Here is a 13,254-nt window from a genome sequence, read left to right as displayed (position 1 = left end):
AAAATCTGGTCACTATATTTAGTAGAATTTCCCATGGTCTGAGTTTTGCTGAGTTTTTTCTGTAGTGTGATTAAAAGCATTTTTCTGTCCCCTGTACTTTCTACAAATTGACAACCACATTTAAAGGCTTAATCAGAGTAAGACTTTTTAAAAGAGATTATCTCATAAATGATGATTTTTTTTAAAAAAATCTGGAGGCATATGATGTCTTGTCCCACTTTGCAATGGTAGCAGCCACTAATGATAATGGCCTAGAGACAGCATTTTATTAGGGATGACAGAAATGGTGATACTCAATTTTATCATCTTCATTTATTAGTTGGGATGTTTCTATAACAAATTATTTGATTACTCAAGAAAATCAGGTTAAATGTTTTGATTTTTTTCCTTTAATTTTTCTGTTAGAAAATAAGTTGGATCTTTGGCATCAATATTAGTCCTCCTGGGCTGCTGTAGCACAATACCATAAACTGGGTGGTTTAAATAACAGAAACTATTTTCTCAGAGTTGTTGAGGTCAAGATTCATTCCAAGATAAAGTTCCAGCAGGGTTCAGACTTTGGTGAGTCGATCCTGTTCTGCCGTATGCAGATGGTACCTTTGGGCAGTGTACTCGCACAGCCTTTCCTTGATATTTGGAAAAGGGGTGGGGAGAGACAGAGAAAGAGAGAGAGGGAGAGAGAGAGCTCTCTGCTGTCTCTTCTTAGAAAAACATTGATCCTACCGGATCAGGACTATACCTTTATGACCTCACTTACCCTAAAAATTCTTCCCCAAAGACCCCATTTCCAAGTATAGTAACACTGAAGGCTAGGATTTCAACGTGTGAATCTTGGGGAGACACAAATGGTATCCTCAAGAAGAGACTGATGCATTGTTTTCTTTTTGGTTTCTTTAATGCTATTATCATCCTATGTATTGAAATAGATTCTTTATGTTTTAATCTATTGCAGTTATTGCATTTAGTCCTCATTGTTCTTTTTGAGTGCAGAACTTCACTGTGTGGATGTACCATGTTGATTCATCTGTTCAGGGTTTCAGCAAAGTTTTTCTGTAAGGACAAGATAGAAATTTACTTGTTCATTGGTTCCCTTGTCCCCCACCCCCACCCCCCAGCCCCAAACCCTTCAAAAATATAAAACCACTCTTAACTTACAGGCTGTACAAAAACAGACTCGTGGATTTGACCTGATGGCTGTAGTTTGCTCACCCCTAAGTCATTTACTGATCAATAGCTATTTGGTCTGTTTGTAGACTTACACTGTAATAAATGATGCTGCAACATAATTGTGTACATCTTTACTATTTTTGTAATTGGGATAGAGTTCTAAAGTGGTTGAAGAGTAAAGGCATATGAATTTTGCTAGATATTGCCAATTTCTCCTCCATGAATTCATTCTACTTTAGCAATGCATGAGAATTCCTGTTTCTGGGCAACCTGGGTGGCTCAGCGGTTTAGTGCTGCCTTCAGCTCAGGTTGTAATCCTGGAGTCCTGGGATCGAGTCCCATGTCGGGCTCCCTGCATGGAGCCTGCTTCTGCCTCTGTCTCTCATGAATAAATAAATAAAATAAAATCTTTAAAAGAAAAGAGAGAGAATGCCTGTTTCTTCCAGTCTTGCAGGAATAGATTGTTGAACTTTTAAATTTTTGTCAATTTGCATGAGTGATTAAAAATAGTTTAATTTGCTTTACTCTTATGAGCAAAATTGAGCTTCTTTACTTTGTGAGCTGTCCATATATCTTGTTCATTTTTCTATAATTTATTGATATATTTCTTCTTTATTTTTAAAATGTGGAGCCGTTATCCTGGCAGAAAGTGACAAATGTTTTCTCCAGGTTGCCATTTTTTATTTTTAATTATGGAGTTCATGCCATACAGTTTTTTTTAAAGATAATGTTTTTTTATATGCTATAAAGTTTTTATTTTTAAAATTTTGGGGGTCCAATTTATCTAACTTTATCATTATTATATCTGGATTTTAAATCCTATGAAAGTGTTTTCTGCTTCCAGTTTTAGAGGAAATTCATCTCTATTTTTTCTTTTATTACTTAAGTAGTATTCTTACCTTTAAATCTCTGACTCATTGTAATTTGTACTGGCATAGGGAGTGAAGAATGGATCCAGTTTCACCTTTTTCCATATCATTCACAAGTTATCCTGGGAACACTTACTAAGACATTTGTACCTTGCCAGCTCATTTGATATGCTGAATTAATTCAAATGAAAAAGTTCAATTATATAAATTAAGATATTAAATGCTAAATTTCCATATGTGATTAGGTCTATCTCTGAATTTTTTATTTGTCCCATTTGTCTTTTTGTCTATTCATAAACCAATAAAACATCCAACTTTCTTTTACAGGTTATATAAATGTTGTATCAAACTCATCCCTCCTTATTCTCCTATTTCTCATGTTTTTCATAGTTTTCCCAAATGAGCTTTATAATCAACATTACCTCCAGGAAAATAAAAACCTGATGGCATTTAATTTGAGCTCATTAAGTATAAAAATTAAATTTAGGAGGATTGACAACTTTATGATGTTGACTCTCCCTAGCCAAGAATATGGAAAGTCTTCCTATTTGCTTAACTCGACTTCTGTGTCTTTCAGAAATATTTAAATTTTTCTCCTGTGGATTTTGCTGAAGTATTATTGTTACTATGGTGATGATATTGTTATTGCTCTTAAAATGAGCTTTTCCCTTCCATTGTGTCTTCTAATAGGAATTTTGCTTATATGTCCATCATTTTACTTATAACATTTCCTAATATGTTTCCTTTGAGTATGTCTCAGAGATATGTTGAATTTGCTTTGTTAGCCCACCTGAAAATATTGTATGTGTATGGTAAGCCCATTTACATTCACTGATGTGCTTCCCCTCAGTGTCACAATTTATATGATGTGATATGATGTGATGTGTGGATACATATATACAGTATTGAGCAGTGGACCTGGATTGCTTTTTCTCATTCTGTTCTTTCTTTGCTCCCCACCTCCTATCTTTTGGCATTTAGGAAGGCCTAGAATTCTTGTTTAATGGCTATTCTTAGGTGAACGCCTTTATATAATACACTTAAAGTCTTCTGTTCTGGGTAGTGTCTAATGCTTCCCTTCTAGGAACACTAATGAAATTAGCTACAGGCAGTCTTTTCCTCCCCTTCCCATCCTTTTGCCATAGGATCTATTATAATTTGATGCTCAAATGATGTCATTTTCCTCCAGCTCATATCTAGAGGGCAGTTGCATAACTTCACTTCCTTTATATTATGCTCTTTCTTTCTCTTTACATGTTGATTGGATTTTCCTGAAAATGCAGACAGGGAAAATGACAGCATCTGTACTCCTACCTCATTCTACCTCTTCTCTCCCAGAGCCTGGAGAACTGTGTAGGTTGGGAAATGAAACTATATTTTGATAGATGAAAGGGAACCATTTTGGTCATCTTTTTAGTAACTTCTTTACCTTTATAGCAATGGAATATTCTGAAGGCATTTTCAACACTTTGAGTGTTTTAAAGCTGGAGAGATAATTAACCACTGTGGAGAGCAGTAGCTTGCTGTCGCTCCCTAGGGGAAAACAGAGAGGAGACTGTTTTTAGTTTACCCATGGGTCTGATCACCAGGACCCGGGGGTCCATCTCTTCAGAAACATCCTGTACTCAAGTTTTGCAGCAGAGTTGCCCTGACATCTACACTCAAGAGATACTGAAAATACACCTAATGGGATTAATATTGCAAATTAGTGCAGACTTGAAGAGTCCTTCTCCAAAGAGAGCCCTTCCCCAAATAATTCTGAACTGCCTGTGTCATCGAGCATATGAGAGAGGGAAGGGACTCCCTTAAGCTTTACTAAATAGAATTTCCCATTACTAACATAGCCACCTGATAAGGAGCTATAAAAAATGGACTTTGGTTGTGGAGTAAAATTTGTACCTCGTCTCATGGAGTAAACTTAAAACACATGAGATAATGGGATAGAAGCTTAAGTTAGCAAAACAGGGAGCTGGCTCAGGATGGAGGATACAGGAGAAATGAGAGCTATCCTCTGAAGTGCTGGAGTGCACCCACTGGTCTTTTCTTGCACGCCTACAACTTTGGGTGGGGAGACATCTTTTGGGCACATTGTTGATTTGAATGTCTCCTCTTTCCAAGTAAGTCTTCAGACTTCAGAATCTCTGCACATTCTTCCCAACTCAAAGGTGTCTGGCCTTGTGTGAGTTTTTCTGGTACCACATTTATTCTAGATTTTTGTCTTACTCTTTGCTCATAGAATCAGCGTATGGTGCTTTGTGTCCTGAACTAGAGAAAAAGCCATCCTGGAGGATGTGTTTTCCTGGGGTTTGAAGCTGTGTAGGGTACATATCCTAGAAAGGTTTCAGAATTTTAGAAAAATGGGATGTCAGTATGAAAGTTTTTATTTTCCAAAATTGGAAGAAAAATTCTGTATATCAGTTGATACATCAGATCATCTTGGAAGGATTAAAATTAGGGAAATAATGGCTGTGGGTTATATTTTCTACCAGTCCTTTTTCTTGTTTTTTTTCTTGTTTTTTTTTTTTTTTTTATGGAATTTTCCATTACTCAGAGCCTGTTTTGAAACAAAGTAAAAGCCAATGGAATTTTTATTTGTTCTGAATTTTTGATGCTTTTAATGAGTGAAATCAAGGCTATCTCTCTCAAGTAGTTTCTGTCCTTCTCTCCCTTCACATTTTCTATTATGTGAAGAAGAAATGAGAGAGAAAGAGACAGAGTGAGAGAGAGAGAGAGAGAGAGAGAGAGAGAAGTAGCTATACAGGCAGAAATGAACTCTCATCATTTGAAGTAGCTGTTTTTTTCACAGCCTTTGCAGGGAATTCTAAGCATTAGCTTCAAAAAAGCCATTCCTTATGCCAAAGCTGCTTTTAGAGTTGGCTTGTTGGGACCCTTTTATAAACTCCAGCACTGATACTGGGAAATAATGATTTTCAAAATGGAGGAATGGTGAAATAATGGTCCAAAATTGTAGGCAGGGGCTATCCAAAATCTTACAAAGTGTGAGAATTTACATTTCTTCTCTCCCTTGCTTTTAAAGATGATTTTCATCCTTTACATTGCTTCCCCTTGCATGTCGTTCCAGACTGGCTTTTTGCATTTTGGTAATACAAAATTGGAGAAAATTGGGAGGACAAGATAGGTGAGAAGAGCCTGTTACAGGTCTGGGTGACAAATATTTTGAAGAGTAGAACAAATAGGCCAAGGAAGAAGTTAAATATGAAGGAAGTGGAGGGAAAAGAAAGTAGAAATTTAAATTATTCTTGAGCTCAGTATTTTCCACTCAAGGTATTTTAGAATGCAAGTTAATAGCTTGAGTTATTTTAAAATTAATAGTTTGGCTTTTGGACTGTAGATCTTTGGTTGCAATAATATGCTAAGACTAGTCCTTATGGGTGGTGCCCCAAGGTTTACACTTGTTTCTAGTTATGATAACTTGTTTTCTGGTCTCTTACAGAACATTTCCTTAGATTCAGCCTGACATATAGGTTATATTTCACACATCTACTCTGATCTAGGGGTATAACTTCTGGAGCTCTGTGTTGAGGATTAAAAAAACTCGTGTGGTTTTCGGTGGAAGAGGACACTCTGATTAGTAAAGTCTGCATGAAAGTGAGATGCCATGGACTTGTGCACAGAGATTGGAAAATGTTTTGATTTGTGATGTAAAGCTAATATGAGAGATCTGTAGAATTCTATTTACATTGCTTTTTGTTTTCAAAGTAAGTGAAATACCAAGTTTTAATAAAGGGGGGTGAGTTAATTAACATAGCAAAGCCCCCCCCCCCCCCAGCTTTACTGAGGTCTGATTGATGTATAATGTTGCAGAGGTTAAGGTGTATAATGTATTGATTAGATACACTTATATATAGCAAAATGATTACCAACATAGCTTTACCATTTGCTAACATGGGTAGCAAATAACTTACTAACCATTTCTTTTGTGCGGTGAGAACATTTAGGATCCACTCTCTTAGCAACTTTGAAGTGTATAATATAGTATAATTAACTATTACCACTGTGCTGTGGATCCCCGGAACTTACTCCTCTTGTTTTTTTTTTTTTTTTTTTAAAGATTTCATTTATTTATTTATTCATGATAATCACAGAGAGAGAGAGAGAGAGAGAGAGAGGCAGCGACACAGGCAGAGGGAGAAGCAGGCTCCATGCAGGGATCCCGACGTGGGATTCGATCCCGGGTCTCCAGGATCGCGCCCTGGGCCAAAGGCAGGCGCCAAACCGCTGCGCCAGCCAGGGATCCCCTTACTCCTCTTGTAACAGGAAGTTTGTACTCTGGTTCCTATCTCCCCACTTCCACATCCCTTAGTCCCTGGCAATCAACATTTTACTGTCTTATTCTGAGGCCAGCTTTTCAAGATTTCACATAAAAGGGAGATAATACAGTATTTGTCTTTATCAGACTTATTTCACTAACAGAAAAGTTTTAATGGAAGGGATCTGATCTAGGACTGGGCTCTGTGAAACAGAAAAATTGACCTCATTTTCACTACTCTTTTGGACCTAAAAGTTCTGTTGGAACTCTGAGCACAATATAGACTAACTGGGTTCAAAAAGCCAAGTACTTTGCCATATGAATTATTCATATTAACTACGTCCTTCGCCTGGAATCTGTACAGCAGTAGTTCTAAACCCCTTTTACCTTAAGTCATCCCATCATTTTTTTAGACTTTGGCTTCTTATAAAGACAGCTTTGAGAACATTTCTGTAGTTACAGGAATTTGGTTTGTTAATGCCTCTCATTTCTGGGCTAAATGTTTTGCATATATTGGCTTATAGAAAACCTATAAAAATTGTAGGCAGTCAATATCATTATCCTCATTTTCTGGGGGGGAAAACCCAAAACTGATGCTTGGAGAGGTTATGTAACCAACCCGGGTACATATTTTAATAATAGGAAAATCATACCATCTCTATGTTGCAGAACTTGAGCTCTTAATGATATCCTGTACTGCCAATTAATTTACTTGTTTGTTTGTTCATTATTTACAATACAGAATTAAGGATTTGAAAAAACTGTAGTTGTTTTCTAGATTCAGCCCAGGTGATACCATGCATGGATTGCAAAGATCCTGGGGCTGAGTTCAACTCCATGGAGTTCTTACAGCCAAAGGAGACAGAGACTGGCAATCAGAAGGAAGTTGGGCCAGATGTGAATTTCAGTAGTGTAGAGGTTAAGAGAAAGAAGAATGGAACCCTTGCAATCTCTAATTTGTTTTTAAATTCAACCATTTTTTCCCCTAAGCACCTGCCATGTGCCATAGAGTATGCCAGATACCAGAGCTATAAACCTGTAAGCACAGTATCATAAATTCCTATCATCATGGAGCTTATAGCTTCTAGGGACTGAATGTTTATGTCCTTCCCCAAATTCATATACTTGAAACTTAATCCCCAGAGTGTTAGGAGGTGTGGCCCGAGGGAGGTGAATAAGTCATGAGAATGGAGCCCTCATGAATGTGATTAGTGCTGTTATTAAAGAAACCCTAGAGAGGTCCTTTGTGCCTTTGGCCATGTGAAAACACAGTGAAAAGATGGCTGCCTCTGAAGAAGGAAGCAGGCAGGACTCACTGGACATCGATGTGCCAGTGCCTTGACCTTGGACTTGCTACCTTCCAGAACTGTGAGAACTAAATGTTTAAACTATCTTATTATAGCATCCCAAGTTGACTATGACACAGGCTAATGAGCAAGATGCAATTAATCACTTACCTCTCAGATAAATGCAAAATAAACTGGTGAGTGTTTTGAAAACAAGGTACATGTCACTCTGAGAAAGTCTCAGTGGTGTTTGGCAACATTGAGGGTCAGGGAAGGCTTCTCTGATAAAGACACAATATACCTAGACAGGAAGAATGAGTTAATTTGGTTAAGATGAGGGGGAAAAGAATTCCAAAGAGAAGAAATCAGCATCTACAAATCCTATGGGAAGAGGGTATGAAAGAAAACAGTGTTACCAGAGCAGAGAAGGAAGGGAATGCTGGCTGGAGAGGCAGGCAGGGGGCAAACTATGCATGGTCTTGGGCCATATTCAGGGTTTTGGTCTTGATCCTGTGAGGTATGGATAGCCACTGCAGGATTTTAACTAGAAGAGTGGCTTGACTAGGCTAAAATTTCAATGAGATCATCTGGGCTGTCATGAGAAAGAGACTGGAGAGAAACAGAATAGAAACAACTAGTTAAGTTTGGGCAATTGCAACAGGGTCTGTGTCCAAAAATGCTATCTTCCAAGATCACTAGTCAATAGGAGTTTAGTCCTTTCTGGTCTGGTAGCACTGGGATGAAGGCATCCAAACAGTAGGCTCTAAAACTATGTAAACTAGTGGCTAATGAAGAGCACTAGCTTTGGACAACACCTGTGGTCGTCTTTTATTGACATTAATCAGTTGCATGGATTATTACTGTTCATTTTTAGCCAACATCCAATCTGCTCTTTGTTTTCCTGTCCAGTATTCAAAATCCAATATTTTTCAGTGCCAATCTGCCTTCATGTGCCCAATGAAGGGCCCTCCATTCCTTTACCTAGTAGTTTCCTAAGTAATTTGTTCATGACTTGTATGTGATAAATTTCCAGCCAGTGAGAAATGTAGGAAGGTTGGGGAGCATGAGGATGTGTTTCTGAGGAAAATGTCTATCTTATAAAAGAAATCTATGAAAGTGACTCTGGATAGGACACCTAGAATTGCTGTAGACTATGGGTAGTGGAACTGGGAGTAATGAAGGAGGTTTAGACTCTAATAGCACTGTTGGGCTGTTAGTCAACTGAATCCATCATCCTCAGAGCTCACACTGCCTCTGATCTTCCTGTTATGTGGGATTATAAAGTCTTTAATTTGAATATAGACTTAGGTTTCTTCTATTTGTAGATGAAAATATCCAATTAAGCAACTTGTGGATTTGGGAAAGCTAATTTTTGTATTTGAGCCACTTTCTTAACCTGTAATGTGGATAACAGTTACACATGGTGTATTGAAATATAGTTGTGAAGATTTTGATTATTGAGTGCACCTTATGTGCTTAGGTGAGTGCCTTGCAAGTAGTTGCTCAATAAGTTGTTGCTAAGGAGATAAATAACCTTTATATTCAGGTCAGCTAGGATGAACTTGGATTACATATGGCCACATGTTTATAGGTCCTATACCAGCCAATTGTTTGGAAACAAGCAAAAGGTTATACTTTATTTTTTCCTGTTCTGACTTACCTTGATTATTAGAGTTTTGTAAGGTTATATAAGTATACCCTAGATCACCTGGATTGTTTGTTTGTTTTATTTTGCCTCCTTGATGCTTCATTTCAATACATACAAGTAGATTGGCTGTGCAGATGATTCATTTTGGTCAATAGGTTGTCAGAAAACACTAGCTGAGTGGTTACTGGAGCCAAAATCTTTGGCTATGGCTTCCCTATCTTTTGTTGAAGGATTTCACATGTATGACTGCAATGTGGGGATCACTTTGGCAGTGGGTTTTTACTTACTCTGATGCTGGGAACACTAAATCAACTTTGATATTTCTTGAATGTGAAGATCAAAAGCCTAGTTCTTTCCTGAAATCCTAATAAGATTTTGGACCACTGGCAGCCCTTTACAAGCTGTCTTGACACTTCCAAAATAAATCAGATGATTTAGTGTCAAAACTTGATTTTGAGCATAAAACCTGAAATACTGTCCACTTGCCCTTCCCCTTCTGTCTCTATCTGAATTCACTAGGTGATTTCTAGCCTTGTACCTTCCTTTAACTATGTTATTAAAGGCCTTACCCACTGAGTGACCGCGATTAGGCACTAAAACCTGTCTGCAATTAGCATGCTTGTGACTTCAGAAAGAAAGCTAACATTTGAGTGCAAGGCATGGTGCTAAGGGATTTACATTGTGATATTACTACTGTCCTGTAACAGATGAAGATCTAGGGTCAGATCATAACTTGACGAAGTCACTAACTAGTTAGTAGGTGATAGAAGTGGAGTTTGACCCTAGGCTTTCCTCCCTCCAAAGCCACTTTACTGGAGATAAAGGATACAGCATAGAGTATTAAGAAGCATTTCCTACATGGTCAAAACATGGACTGCGACATCAGGTGTCCATGTCCAATTGATAGCTCTGCCACTTACTGACTCTGAAAACCTAGGCAGGCTACTTAGGTGCTTTGTGTCTCAGTTTCCTCACCTATATAATGGGAATAATAAGAGTACTTATGTCGAAGGTTTGTGTGAGGATTAAATGAGTAAATAAATATTTGAAGTACCTATAACCATTCCTGGCACAAAGCAAGCGCTAGTATATGATTGTAAATATAATGTGCTCCGTGACATTAGATAGATGTGTCTGAGTTGCAATATTGCCACTTAGGAATTAATGTCATTGTGCATTTTATGATTGAAGGGGGAATACTTTTGAACAAGTTGTTTCTTCTTGATAATAAAGCCAGTATTTGGCAGGCTAGAATTTAAATGCTAGTCTTAAAAACTGGAAAACCACTGTGTTTCCTCTATCAGGCACAGAATGGGACACTTTGGGGAGTTAGGAAAAAACCCTCACTAAAGATAATAACTGTAAGGCTAATATTCTTGCAAGCTTTTTAGACTTTGCAGGGATTACCCTTGAGTGATCAGGGATTTTCTTTGTGTAGTGAGACTTAAAAAGCAAATATGATTTCCAAAAAAAGGTCCAGGTACAATGCATACATATCTATATTCACTAGAGATTTCTCATTTCCTATTCAGTCTTTTGTCATTAACAAAAGCTTCTCTTACTCATTTTACCTCTTTTATCTTTTGTTGGTAAAATAAGAGGTTTTAAATAATTTAAGTTGGTCACATATAAGCCATTTTTAATGACTGCATCATTTTTGAATCAGTGTGCTATAAATAAATACAAAAACTGGAATAAATTTCATTAGCAAGTAAACATAATACATATCACAGAACACTTCACATAAATTCCCTTCTGTGCCTGTCAAGCAAAGGCTCGAGAAATGCTTGTCTCTGCAAGCTGCACCAAGACTTCTAAATTGCTTCACAGAAGAGATATTCAATAAACACAGACAATTAATAATCATGTTCCCGAGAGACTGAAATGGAGCCTCCCATATAGTCCCAAATAGTTAAGGAAAAGTGCTTGTCCTTATACTGTCCTTGAAGCTCTGCTACTGGGTACTATGAATGGGTGAGATAGACACCCCTCTTTGGGGAAGAGGGACATATAAACTCAAAGTTTATCATTGTGAGTGTATAGCTGTTAAATTTTCTCTTCCTACAATAGATGCCTCCTTTTTCTGGAAATAACACTGTCATCTTCTTTCGATGAATCCATTCTTTGCCATCATCAATCCATATAGTTCAGGTGGAATTGATTTACTCCTCCTGCTTCAGGGATGGAATGTAACCCAGACTTGAACAGTCAGCAAATTCTATCCTTTGGACCACAAGAGTTGGTCTAGGGGTAGGTATATGACCTAAGACAGGAAAATATGACTGAATTCTGGGCCTACATACAGGGAAAACTCCCTGTATGTAGACTTCGAGCTGGAGCAGCCCCCAGGTGGGAACCAACTGTTCGGAGTTAGGTCAACACAAGAATGCCTAGAAATGGAGGAATCAGCTGTAAAGATTAACTTGAGCACCTTGATCTAGTCATGTTTCAAGACCTTACCTTTGAATTTTCTGTTAACATGAGGCAATAGTGTATTCCTTTTCTAAAATAATTGGTATTTTTCCTAAGTCTTATGCCACTTTGCTTTCTATCACTTGGAATGAGAGTCCTCATTAGTAAGACAATGTAAAAAATAACATCATAGTTACAGGGACAAAAGTTCTCAGGGCATCCTGGATGGAGAGGAAGGACCTTTTTTTTTAAAAAAAATAAATATTTTATTTATTTATTTGAGATAGAACAGAAGCAGGGGAGAGACAGAAGGAGGGGGAGAAGTAGACTCCTTGCTGAGCAGGGAGTCCAATGCAGGGCTCGATCCCAGGACCCTGGGATCATGACCTGAGGTGAAGGCAGACGCTTAACCAACTGAGCCACCCAGGTGTCCCAACAAGGGACATTTGAATTATTTGGAAGTATGGTAAAATTTCACAAGGAACATAGGGTAGGTAAAGTCATTTTGGAGAAAAGGAACAACATATGCGAAGAGGAGGGACATTTCGGGGAAAATGAGAAATTGAAGGTGATGCAGCACTGTGTTGTGGTGAGGAGAGATGAGAGATGGGCTGGAGCTGTACTATGTAGGACATGAAACAGCACACTAAGCACTGTGGGCAATGTGAACCATGGGAGAAATGATGTGGCTAATGCGCCTGGTTGATGACTGTGTATGGTGTCAAAATGGAGAAATGCAGTGGAGTGTAGAGAAAGGCAGGTGGGAAAGCTGATGTGGAGGCAGTGACAACAGCTCAGAAAAGAAATAAAAAATTCACAGACTGGACTCAGGAAATATATGGCACCATTGCTATCTTTTTCCAGTCCTGCATCTGTAACAGACATTGCTACTTGACCCGCCCCTTCCTCGGTGGTGGTTTCACAGTATTGTTCCACACGGCCTTCCTGGTGACTTGTTGACTGCCTGTCTGGTTGAAACCTATGCACTATTCCAGACCATCTGGTATAGTCCATACAGATGCTATAATGAAAATTGAATTCTCTTGGGTTGATGGTGGGTTTACGTTTTGGGGGTTGTGTTATAGAGTGAAAACTCTAATTTTTTGACTCCCAGAGGTAAATGGACAAATCCTTTGCTGGGAGTGGGGAATATTGGGAGTGAAATCTCAACTTTTAAGAAAGGCTACAACTTTTCTTCTCTCAATGCAAGCCATAGCTATGGCTCAACAACCAAAACAAAGTTGATGGACTCCGTGGGGGCCACTGTGAAGCTCAAGCTACTTTAATAGGATGTGAAGCACGTGTGCTTCTTTGAGGTCACAGCTTTCAATCTGACCTGTGGCCATAAGAACCGCCATCTGACAGCTCCTTGGCAGCTGCTGTGGAATGAGTTATGGGTCTCTGGACCATTTCGAGTAGCATGAGTCCACTTCAGCAAAGCCGCTCTGTAGTTACTGCTGAAGAGGGAGTGCTAAATTGAAAGGCAAAGGAATAAATGCCTACAGAGCTGATCCATCTGCCCGTCAAAGAGGTTTTCCCACAGCCACCTGTGAAGCCCTTTGGGTTAAAGGCTACAGTGAGCACTTCCGTTGGAGACAGGGG

General features: G+C 38.4%; 1 long non-coding RNA gene across 4 annotated transcripts in view; it reads right to left on the bottom strand.

Moving 5' to 3' along the window:
• Positions 1-293: 293 nt before the first annotated feature.
• LOC144313406 (uncharacterized) overlaps positions 294-13,254 on the bottom strand; it is a 58,415-nt gene continuing 45,454 nt past the window's right edge. For 2 of the 4 annotated variants that reach the window (XR_013379066.1, XR_013379065.1), the window contains exons 3-5: positions 7,764-7,893; positions 3,466-3,569; positions 294-1,050 (exon numbers count right to left, since the gene is read on the bottom strand). This is a non-coding gene — a long non-coding RNA (uncharacterized LOC144313406). The remainder of the gene's footprint in view (positions 1,051-3,465; positions 3,570-7,763; positions 7,894-13,254) is intronic. The other 2 variants (XR_013379067.1, XR_013379064.1) reach the window with 2 other exon arrangements.

This window comes from Canis aureus, chromosome 5 (genome assembly GCF_053574225.1).
Source record: "Canis aureus isolate CA01 chromosome 5, VMU_Caureus_v.1.0, whole genome shotgun sequence".
Lineage (NCBI taxonomy): Eukaryota > Metazoa > Chordata > Mammalia > Carnivora > Canidae > Canis > Canis aureus.
This window is presented reverse-complemented; position numbering and strand designations above follow the sequence as displayed.